The 12384-nt window shown below is 45.6% G+C and overlaps 1 protein-coding gene across 2 annotated transcripts in view; it reads right to left on the bottom strand.

Moving 5' to 3' along the window:
• Nucleotides 1-12316, bottom strand: part of ABHD18 (abhydrolase domain containing 18) — a 54842-nt gene extending 42526 nt beyond the window's left edge. Inside the window, exon 1 of one of the 2 annotated variants that reach the window (XM_036313250.1) lies at nucleotides 12073-12316. The gene's annotated coding sequence lies outside the window, so the exon portion shown is untranslated. Of the gene's footprint in view, nucleotides 1-62; nucleotides 188-12072 lie in introns of those variants that run through there. The other variant, XM_036313252.1, reaches the window with a different exon arrangement.
• Nucleotides 12317-12384: the final 68 nt, after the last annotated feature.

Genomic DNA, 12384 nt, shown 5'->3' with positions numbered 1-12384 from the left:
TCTAGCAATCATGCTCCTAAGTATTTACCCACATAAGTTGAAAACTTATATCCACACAATACCTGCATAGGAGAGTTGCTAGTCTCAGCTCCCAGGAGCTTTCCGTGGTTCCCTACCACATGACTCTCTTCACAGGAAGTTCACAAATGGCAGCTTTCTTCTTTAAGGCCAACAGGAGAATGAAAGCTAGTGGCTAGCAAGTCTTACATAACTTAATGTAACTAAGCAAGTGTCATTCTGAAAGGGCGAGGGCTACGCCCTCCATCTTGCCCCGGATCCTCCATTTTTGGGCAGCAGCCATTAGCTATGTGCTCAGCAAGGAGCTTCTTCCCGGAAGCCCAAGCCTCTGCTAGCCACACCTAGGATTTCTTTAAACTAACCAATGATAATCAAGGGAAGTGCACGCCATAGACACAACCACATCCTGTGTAACAATACCCCGACTTGTGCCTGGCCAATCGGCAGGGCCCACAGTCCTCTCTTCTCCCCTTACTCCAACCCCCCTATAAAACCCCTTACCCCACAGAGCTCGCTCTCTCTCTCTCTCTGCCTCCTGCCGCTGCATCGGCGAGTGTGGTGGACGGGGAGCTCGAGCTAGCTCGAATAAAGGCTCTTTTGCTTTTGCATCGGACTCGGCTCCCTGATGGTCTTTTGGGGATCCTGAAAGACAGCACATTCTAACCTGGCTGGGAGTTGTATGCCCAAGGGATCTCGGAGTCATCCTTGGAATTTAGGCCATTATCATGGAAAGATAAGGGAGTCCCACCCACACTGCCTGTAATTATTATACCCATTCTTATTCTTTTGCCTACATCCCCTTGTAACCTTTGTCCTACCCCAAATAAATTGGCTTATGAGGGGAAGGTGCAGAGCAGATTTTCATAGATGACCTGCTGCTCTCCCGTACTGCTGGCATTACTGAAATAAACTAGAGGCCCGGTGCACGACATTCATGCCCTGGGGGGACTTGGGGGTCCCTCAGCCTGACCTGCACCCTCTCCAATCTGGGAGCCCTCAGGGGAGCCCTCTCCAATCCAGGAGTTTCTGTCTGTCTTTGCAATCATATGAGCGAATTGTCTGAGACCCCCAATCCAGTTTGGTTTGTTGCTCACAGAATAATAGAGGCATTTTTTTTCTTTGCTTCATTGGTGGACATTTCCTGGAAGTTTTAGGATATCTTCCCTTTAATTTTTCTTAGACTCTCTGATTTTACTTATGTCTCTCACCTTTGCTTTCCCTCCATCCCCCACTGCAACCATAACTTACTCCAGGCTCACTTTGCTCTAGCAGCGCTTCTCAACCTGTGGGTCGCGACTCCTTTGGGGGTTGAACGACCCTTTCACAGGGGTCACCTAATACCATCCTGCATATCAGATATTTACATTATGATCCTGCATATCAGATATTTATATTATGATTCATAACAGTAGCAAAATTACAGTTATGAAGTAGCAACGAAAATAATTTTATGGTTGGGGGTCACCACAACATGAGGAACTGTATTTAAAGGGCCAGAAGGCTGAGAACCACTGCTCTAGTGAACAGTGATGGCGAACCTTTTGAGCTTGGCATGTCAGCATTTTGAAAAACCCTAACTTAAGCGCTGTGGTTAATGGGTTCCATTCCAATGCTACAGCAGCCCCACTGCCAGCACACTGACTGCCTGATGGTGACTCTCAGTGTCAGGTCTTGGAGACAAGCATAAAAAAAAACACACACACAAAAACAAAAAAACCCTAACTTAACTCTGGTGCCGTGTCACATATAGAAATTTTTTGATATTTGCAACCATAGTAAAACAAAGACTTATATTTTTGATATTTATTTTATATATTTAAATGCCATTTAACAAAGAAAAATCAACCAAAAAAATGAGTTCACGTGTCACCTCTGACATGCATGTCATAGATTCACCATCACTGGTCTAGGAGATCCGTCTGCCACCAGAACTATGATTCCCAGCATTTTTGGTGCTCCCCGTGCTCTGGGCTTCCGCTTCTGATCCTGGGGCTGCCACCAGAACTACTATTCCCAGAATTCCTGGTGCTCCCCGTGCTCTTAGTTTTCCTTTCCTGCTCTGTATCCTTCCCGGCCTCCCACTCTGCCAAGTCCTCCAAGCTGAAGCTCTCCCTCTCTGCTCTCCCTCTGGCAGCTTGGGGAGCCAAGTTCCCCAAGCTACTCCACTCTCCGCCAGCTCTCCTGCTCTGCTCTCCGCCCGGCAGCTTGGGGGAGCGACTGAGGGAGTCACGTCCCCTCAAGCTACCGGCTCTCCAGCTCTGCTCTCCGCCCAGCGCTTGTATATGCAAATTAACCCACTTTTCTTGGCAGGTTATTCTGCATACCCACTCCTGATTGGCTGGTGAGTGTAGCAGAGGGTCGGTCAATTTACATGTTTCTCTTTTATTATATAGGATGCTCCTATATGATTCAACCCTGTCTATGCTTAATTGGCTCAAGTAGTGACAGGCAGCCCAGACCAATTGGTTGCCTGGTTTCAATGGGAGTGACATCCAATCGCTGTTGCCATATTCTATTGTTTAGAAGGCAAATCACAGGTACTGCCCACACTCAAAGGGAAGAAATTACAGAGGCTTGAATATCAAGGGATGGGATCAGGAGGGCCACATCAGAGATTGTCTTACACACGAGGAGAAACCAACTGTACTTCTTAGCATTTGAATAGAATATCTGGTCTAACCCACTCAGGGCTTTTAATACCAGAGATGACAATTAGCTTTTTAACATTTTCCTACTAATAGGAAAACAAAGAAAATAAATTCTATAAACCTGAATAAATTTGCTTATAAGCAAATGAGCTTTGAAAGTTTGTCTATATATATTTGTGTATATTTTTCCATTCACGTAGCCACAAAAAACAAAAAAATAGAAACCATTGCCTCTTAATATTTTGTTTCTTATTCATTAAACAAATGTTAAAAGGCAAACTGTTTTCTGAAATGCTGTCCTCATTATACACATTTGTACTTTAGTGCAATGATTAAAATCAACAAATTATATGCAGCATATGTTCAAATTGCTTGACTATACTTTTCTTGGAGGGTAAATGTTAGTGTTATATAATAAAGGATGTATGTGTCTGTTTTTATCCCAATTCTTGGCTTGGAGTTCCTAAAACCCTTGGAATTTTCTGATAGAGTGCCTTTGTTATGCTAATGAGGAGACTCCTGGAGGGTCCCTAAAAAGTCTCTGGATAGTTTCTGGCTAATTACCAGAAAAAAACAATCATTTGATTGGAGGATTGATTTTGGGCCAGCCTGACCTCCTGGAGGGAAAGGGAGCTGGGTGAAGTTTAATCACATGACCAATGTGATAAAAATCATGAACACTCAATAAGAAATCTGGACACTGGGGCTTGGTAGAGTTTCTTGGTTACTGAACATGTGTGAGAGAGGGCATGGAAGCTCCATATTCACTCCTATACCTTGCCTCATTCACCTTTTCATTTTGCTGTTTGTAAGTTGTAATCTTTTACAATAAAGCTGTAATCATGATGTGGTAGACAGAAAGACGTGAGTAGAGCAAGGAGGATGGGCCAGGTATAGGTCACCAGCGTGGAAAGTCCCAGGTGCCTAGCAAGGAACAATTATCGGGCAGGACCTCATTCCCAGAGTGACCTTTCTTCCCCTGGCATATTGCTGGCCATGTGCTTTGGATGCCTTGCTCTTTCATCTCTGCTCAGTTTAGACCCCCTCACCTTTCTTCCCCAGAGATAACATCTAGGCTTCTGTTGTATTTAAGTTCCAGGCCCAGAAAAGCAGCAAAACCAGGTAAGTGATACCAATACTGACCTCAGGACCAGATGCATTGAATAATGACCCCCTGCCCTAGCACCCACCAATCAATCAGTGGAGACCCCAACCCTGAAAGGAATAATCTTTAGAGATCCTTACATGGGACATCACCTAAGATTTCCACCCTTAAAATCTTTTGGGCCCTAGCTGGTTTGGCTCAGTGGATAGAGCACTGGCCTGCAGACTGATGGGTTGTAGGTTCAATTCTGGTCAAGGGCATATACCTCAGTTGCAGGCTTGATCTGTGCAGGAGGCAACCAATCCATGTGTCTAACATCGATGTTTCTCCCTCTCTCTCTCTGTCTTTCCCCTCCCTTTCACTGTCTCTAAAAACCAATGGGAAAAATATCCTGGGGTGAGGATTAACAAACAAACAAAAAGCTTTTGGGAAGGAGGACTGCTGGGTGAACAGCTCCTCGGATGCCCTTCATTAGATGAAGACATGAGAAGTTGTAGGTATATATAGGAGAGACTTTATTGTAGACCAAATAGCCATTGCTACTACAGGGGCCATCAGACAAAGTCATTCTTCAAAGTAGCCCTACAAAAGCAGCCCCACAAAGCGTCCCAGCACCAGCTAGTCAGTGACAACTTATATACACACTCAAACAAAAGAGGCCTTGGGCCAATTATTGATACACACTCAGACAGAAGAGGCCTCATGCCAATTTGTGACACTTGTGCTACCCTATCTAATAATAGAGAAACATGGTAATTAACCGTAACTTCGCTATCCTTCCCATTGGCTAATCAGTGAGATATGCAAATTAACTGCCAACCACGATGGCGGCCGGCAGCCAGGCAGCTGAAGTGAACAAGAGGCTTGCTTGCTCCAGTAATGGAGGAAGCCAACGTTCCCCACCTGCCGCTGCTGGCCTCAGAGCTGCAGTCTAAGAAACAATGTTGCAATTATAGAAGCTAAACCATCCCCAGAAGCCTGCTTTCAGCTGTCAGAGCTGGAGCTAGCAGGACCACAACAGTGTTACAATTATAGAACCCAAACAAACCCAGATACCTGCTTTCAGCAGCCGAGGTCTCAGAGCTGAAGCCGAGCCTCAGGGCAAAAGCTGGCTCTCAGCTCCAGTGACAGCCATAGAAGGTAAATAAATCCCAGAATAAAAAAAAAAAAAAAGGAGAGGTTGGGAGCTTCAGTCACCCGCCAGCCTGAAAACGGCCCTCAGCCCCTCACCCAGACTGGCCAGGCACCCCAGTGCGGACCCCCACCATGAAGGGGGTGTGACCAGCTGCAAACAGCCATCATCCCCTCATCCAGGCTGGCCAGGCACCCCAGTGGGGATGCCCACCCTGAAGGGGGTGTGACCAGCTGCAAACAGCCATCAGCCCCTCTCCAGGCTGGCCAGGTACCCAAGCGGGACCCCCACCCTGATCCGGGACACCCTTCAGGGCAAACCAGCCGGCCCCCACCCATGCACCAGGCCTCTATCCTATATAGTAAAAGGGTAATATGAAAACTGACCCTAACAGCAGAAGGACTGGAAATGACTGGTCACTATGACACACACTGACCACCAGGGGACAGATGCTAAATGCAGAAGCTGCCCCCTGGTGGTCAGGGCACTCTCACATGGGAGGAGCTCTGTTCAGCCACAAGCCAGGCTGATGGCTGCCAGTACAGTGGTGGTGGTGGGAGTCTCTCCTGCCTCCTCAGCAGTGCTAAGGATGTCCGACTGCAGCTTAGGTCTGCTCCCTGCTGGCAAGTGGGCATCGCCCGAGGGCTGCCGGGCTGCCAGAGGGATGTCTGATTGCCATCTTAGGCCCAATCCCCCGGGAGCAGGCCTAAGCCAGCAGGTGGTCATCCCCTGAGGGGTCCCAGACTGCAAGAGGGCACAGGTCAGGCTGAGGGACCCCCCTTCCCCCCCGAGTGCACAAATTTTTGTGCACCGGGCCTCTAGTCCTATATAATAAAAGCCTAAAACGTTAAATGTCTGGTCATCCAGTTAACAATTCAACCAATCAAAGCATAATATGCTAATGATATGCTAAGGCCGCTCAACTGTTTGCTATGATGTGCACTGACCACCAGGGGGCGGACGATCTGACCGGTAGGTTAGCTTGCTGCTGGGGTCTGGCCGACTGGGACTGAGCGAGATGGGCCAGGATGGGATGGACACGCCCTGGAGACCTCCCGTGGTCCCTCCCCGGCTGGCCAACCTCCCACATCCCTCCCTGGCCCCAATCGTGCACTGTTGGGGGTCCCTCGGCCTGGCCTGTGCCCTTGCACAATCCGGCCTTAGGGATAACACCCCCCCAACCCAGTGCACAAATTTCATGCACTGGGCCTCTAGTATAAACATAAACAGGTTACATAAGGGTGTGCTTATGCAGTATGTATATTGCTACTGAGTCACTGCCCTCATACTTGCATAGGGCAAAGAGGCCTTTCACCTAATAATACTACTATGTCCTTGCCTCCATGCATGTGTATGGCAAATTGGCCTTGATCATCAATAGTACTCTGATTAGGATCCCCATAAGGATCCGATGCACTCTCCCTCCTCAGAGTTCACCTGCACCTTTCCCCTCCCCATCCCCTCAGGCCTGTCACCTGGACCTTCCTCACTTCTAAGCTCCTAGGGCCCTTCCTCCTTTGCTTCTATAACTTGTTTCTTAAATCCATTTCTTCTATGAATTATTCTTCTACCACTGTCATTTTATAAATAAACTAGAGGCCCAGTGCATGAAATTTGTGCACTGGGGTGGGGGGTATCCCTCTGGCCGGATTGTGAGAGGGCACAGGCCAGGCCGAGGGACCCCACCAGTGCACGATTGGGGCCAGGGAGGGACATGGGAGGTTGGCCAGCCGGGGAGGGACCACGGGAGGTCTCCAGGGCATGTCCATCCCATCCTGGCCCATCTCGCTCAGTCCCAGTCGGCCAGACCCCAGCAGCAAGCTAACCTACCGGTCGGATCGTCTACCCCCTGGTGGTCAGTGCACATCATAGCAAACAGTTGAGCGGCCTTAGCATATCATTAGCATATTATGCTTTGATTGGTAGAATGGCTAACCGGAAGACCAGACATTTAGCGTTTTAGGCTTTTATAATATAGGATTTTCTCTTAAGGTTTGAGTCTTGGCTCTGAATTACTTCCCACACAGAACTCAAGTACCAAGTTTGCTGAACCCAGGTCCAGTCTAACCCCACTGGTCTAACACTTAGTGCCATTCCCACTGCCCCCTAGAATAAGTACAGTGGTTTCCTGAGTTTCTTTGAATGTTCTAGCAAATTATTAATCCACAGGAGTCACAGAAACCCCCAAATTTGTAGCTAAATCAGTTTTGAGTGTGGCTGGCATCAGAAGTAATGGCATCTGGAGGACTGAGCCCTTAACCTGTAGGAATTACACTAACTCCTGTGATTTTAATCTGTGAGAGATTAATGTCAGAGTTGGACTGAGTATATTCTGCTGTGGTGAAAATGGAACAGTTTACTCTTTACCCAATTACCAAAATTCTGAATTAGTGCTCCATATTCCAAATAGGAAGTCAACTCTTTTAATATATTTAGATATATAACTCTATTCAGGGAGTTTTATAGAACATAAGGAAAGACAATTCTAAGAGATGAATGATGCTTTTAATTATTTCACTCCTTGGATCATTCTGGGATTAAAAAAAAATAGCACTTTGTGTATATTTATTAAATTGCAGTAGAACAGTGAATGTCATAACACAGGACTTCATTGTCTTTTGGGAGTATTACAGGCCACTTATTTTCTCTACAGTGGCAGGAAAGGAAGGGGTCAATGTCTTCCTCTGTGACATCTATGGCATCAACGGCAATAAGCAGATCCCATGTTAGTGTTGGAACCCCAAATTCCAGCACTCACATTTCACAGTAAGAAGTGCTAAACTGGTCATGAGACAATCCTATTTTCCTTGGCACTATTCTTCTAGGTTGGTAATAAATAAAAACAAGACAAACATATAAAAATAGAAAGTTTGCCCTAGCCGGTTTGGCTCAGTGGACAAAGCATATGACTGTGAACCAGAGGTTCCTGGGTTTGATTTCAATCAAGGGCATGTACCTCGGTTGCAGGCTCCTCCCTGGTCCGGGCCCTGGTTGGGATGCCTGCAGGAGGCAACCAATCAATGTGTTTCTCTCACATCGATATTTTTCTCTGTCTTTCCTGCTCTTCTACTCTCTAAAAATCAATGGAAAAATATCCTCAGGTGAGGATTTAAAAAAGAAAAAAGCACCCAAATTCTTTTTTTTAAAAAGTACTACTAGGCCGAAACCGGTTTGGCTCAGTGGATAGAGCGTTGGCCTGCAGACTGGAAGGTCCCAGGTTCGATTCCGGTCAAGGGCATGTACCTGGGTTGCGGGCATATCCCCAGTAGGAGATGTGCAGGAGGCAGTTGATCGATGTTTCTCTCTCATCGATGTTTCTAACTCTCTATCTCTCTCCCTTCCTCTCTGTAAAAAATCAATAAAATATATTTTAAAAAAAAGTACTACTAGAAAGCTGTGCCTGGCCGGTGTGGCTCAGTGGTTGCGCATCGACCTTTGAACCAGGAGGTCCCAGTTGATACCCAGTCAGAGCACATGCCCAGGATGCCGGCTGGATCCCCAGTGTAGGCCAGCAGGAGGCAGCTGATTACTCTCTCATCATTGATGTTTCTATCTCTCTCTCCCTCTCCCTTCCTCTCTGAAATCTATATCTATATCTAGCTACTTATCTATATATTTTTTCTAGTTCACAAAGTTTTCTTTAATTATTTTTTGGGAGGAAGGGATGCCACATTTCTACTCAATTAAGAGAAACATTTTTATTAGCACAGAAGTCTTTTTATTTTTCCCCCTCCACTTATCATGCCATGAATTCATAGGGAATGGGCTCCAGCAACTCAGGCTCTGTTCCTTTGGTTCTCACAAAGTGTGCTTCTGTGGGTGGAGCAGGCTGATGCTTCAGTTGAACCCAGGTACCTTTCTCTTTGGCTTCCTTCTTTTTCTGATAATATTCCTTCACACGTTTCAGGAAGCTATCTTGGTTCTTAAAGTGCTTACTATGCTCAATATGTACATAAATTCTTTTGGCAAGATCTTGCCCTTAACTCTCTTGTTCACAACAATGCCCAGTGCATGTTGGGTGGCATTTGTGAGGCATTCCTTTTTGAATGGTGCCCATTCCCTTGATGTCCACAATATCACCTTGTAGATTTGCATGTATGTGGCCAAAGGAACAACTCCATGTTTTCTAAAAGACCTAGAGAACATATAGTGGATGCCTCTCCTCTTTCCTTTTGTGTTAGTCATTTTGGCAAATTACTGGAATATGGCGGTTCCGGCAGAAAGGCCCCCCCCCCCGCCAAAAAAATAATATATATATATATATATATATATATATATATATATATATATAAAAATATTTACTATATATATATATATAAAAATATTTACTATATATATATATATATAGTAAAAGTAGAAAGTTGCAAGGGAAATGGGAAAACCCGAGTGCACTGAACTCTTCAAATATTTTGTACACTACTATGAAATTGTGTAGTTATTTCTAATGTTCAACCCTATACTAGAAAAGCCAGCCTTCCAAATCACTTTAACTCCATGTAATATAGGCCATAAGAGAGCACTCCAGAGGTAAGGCCGAGGTGGGGTGGGGTGGAGGGTTGACAGGGTGGAGAGATTAAGCAAAGAACTAATATGCCTATATGCATAACCCAAAGACACAGACCATAGTGTGGTGAAGGCCTGGGGGTGGGTGGGGTGAAGGAGGTCAATGTGGGGAAAGGGGACATCTGTAATACTTTCAACAATAAAGATTAAAAAAAAAAGAATTAGCACTCCAAATCTAGAGCCAGTATATCCCTTGCTGTAAACACCTGACTAATGAGGAACAGAAAATAAATCAAACACACATAACTTACTATAGTTTGGTTCTGGAGTTCAGGGTCTCACAGATCTTTTTAAGTCCCATTTCAGTCCCAAGAACAATGTAAAAAGATCAGGTTTTCTGGGACACTCTAGGTATGGCTTACTGCTATCCAGTGCCACCATGAAGAGATAATAATCCAAGCCCAGGGTAAAGATAACGCCAATTTATCAAATGGAGGTACCATCTGGAGCCATACCAGATACTTAATGCCACCACATCAGAGTGTGACACCAGCCAGCTTCTGCAGAAATAGGACCCAGTGTTGAAGTCTGTATCAAGCCAAACTGACATAATTGCCTTCTATACTTTTAAATAACCAGGGAGACAGGAAAAAACAAAGTGAAACAAAAATAGAAATTCTTGTACAGTGCCAAGGAATGAAAAGTCTTTCCTAAAAATTAGCACTATTGCTGAAGTGGTACTCAACATCTCTTTTGCCATCTAGTATTTTTATCTCCTATCACTCTGATATTTAAACAATGCAATCCTAATTTTTTTCTGCACTTTTATCCTCATATAGTTGATACATATCTCAAAGGCATAAATGAATTAAAAAAAAATACCACAATGTACAACTTTACTCCACAAAAATGCAGACCTAATTTTTATCTTGTTAACTTTACTTTTAAATCACGTATTTTCAATACACGTTTAAGTAACAAAAACTGTGTTTAGATAGAGCAGGTAAATTAGAAACTTATTTGTTCATTTGTTTAGAGGGGTGAGCATCTATTTTAAGCAGTCATCTAAGGAAACTCATCAGGTGGATGGTCTCATCCTATGTAAAACATTCAGCAAATAATCTAATGTTTTTCACACCTAGCTCCTCTTTTCCATGGGCTTTTACAAATATTTACTTTGTTTGGGTGCTGTGTGTATTCCTAAGAAGTAATTTTTTCTTCCTATTTTTTGTTTTTGTTTAAATTGGTACAATACAGTTTATTTAGATTTCACAAGGCTTACATGCACTCCATTCCATGTACTTTTGTGGTCTCAAGTCATCGCTTGGAGGCAGCGATGGAAAATATCAGAGCTAGTTCTTCCACTAGCTATGTGACCTTGAGTAAGTCACCTTAGCCTATAAAAGGGAACGATACCTGGCCTAATCCATAATAGGAAATTATTTCATTTATATAAAAACTGACTACTTGTTCTGATATATTTTAAGAGATATTGGAAAAGATTCTTCTTCACATTCCCCCCACCCCACCCCCCACCCCCCCAGAAGGCTGGCAGTGAAAAGCACAGGCTTTACAATCAGGAGTCCTGTATTTCTTAGATCCTAGCTCTCTTGCTTATTAGCTCCCTAGGCAAATTACTTAATCTCCATGCTTTCCAGTTCCTTGCATGTTTGAGACAATCCCACCTGGGAGGATTGTAGGAGTGAAATGAGGTAATTCTATAAGCATTCATTCAACTAGCAACCATTCTGCTTGGTTTAATACTGGTTAAAAATCCCTTTGTAAAACACACACACGCAGAGGCCATACAGTGTACTAGACTCCAGGGATTAAACAAGAAGCTGATGATACATAAAATAATATTACAGGAAAAAAAAAAGAAAGAAAAAACCCGCTAATTATTTTACGTATGTGCTTTCTTGGAGCCAATCATAGGAATCTGATATGTCTCGGTGGGCTGTTAAACAAATTTGCAAGACTGAATCCAAGTACAAAATGTCAGTTCTGGGTTCAAAGAAGATAATTCCGAACTAATAGAAAACACATTTCAAGTTTTGCTGTTCACCAGTGGCATGTGTCTGACAGGATACCCAAAGGTCACAGACAAGACAAAGATCAGAATAGCATATACCATGCAACCTGTAACAACACAGCGTCTGGCGTAGGATAAGCGTTCATAACAATTGGTTGAAAGAACTGAATTTGCTCCAACTCTGCCTGCCACTACCACACCGAGTGACTCTGGGTAAGTTATTAACTTCTCTGGACCTTAGGTCTATGTAAAATAGAAATGTGTCATCGGACATGAGAATGTATTAGTGCTAATAAAACAGTACGATTTTCCTTGTGATGAAGAGCTGGTAATAGATGCTGCTGTGCTTTTTCTAACCCCCAGGTTACAGCAGCAGGCTCTGCCGAAGACCCAGTGGGGTGGAGGGGCTGGAACCCATCCTCCGGACCCCATCTACACCCTAACCAGGGCGCGCTCTTTCAACTTCCACGGGGGTGAAGAGCTAATCTGCCTCTATGCATAACCCCCCTCGCCCTGCGCCCCAGACCCCGGCCTAGCCCTGCGCCGACTCCGGGGTCTCCAGCCAGTCCCTGACTCCTGGCACGTCCGCCGCGCGTCGAGAGGCTCGGGAGCGTGGCCGGGACCGGCGACTTACTGGCCGCTCAGCGGGCGCCTGCCGTCCAGTCGACGAGTCTCCCAACACCGTCGCTTCCCGTCTCCCGGGACTCGCCTCGCGTCCGAGCTCCGACCGCAGCGCCAGCAACCTTTCCAGGAACTCAGGAGCTCGGCTAGGGACCGGGGCCCCGGGAAACCCGAGGACCTGGGCGGGGTGGCCGTTTGGACACGCCCAGCACTCTCCTCGGCAGGCCTCCACGCAGTGGCGGAGCCCGAGAGGCGCTGACCCACCGGGGAGGACTGGGACTCAGGGCCCCGCCCCTGGCTCCTCTCGCCCCGCCCCGAGTCCCGC

This window comes from Myotis myotis, unplaced genomic scaffold, assembly GCF_014108235.1.
Source record: "Myotis myotis isolate mMyoMyo1 unplaced genomic scaffold, mMyoMyo1.p scaffold_m19_p_6, whole genome shotgun sequence".
Lineage (NCBI taxonomy): Eukaryota > Metazoa > Chordata > Mammalia > Chiroptera > Vespertilionidae > Myotis > Myotis myotis.
Note: the sequence above shows the minus strand (reverse complement) of the source record. Positions and strands in the feature narration are given on the sequence as shown.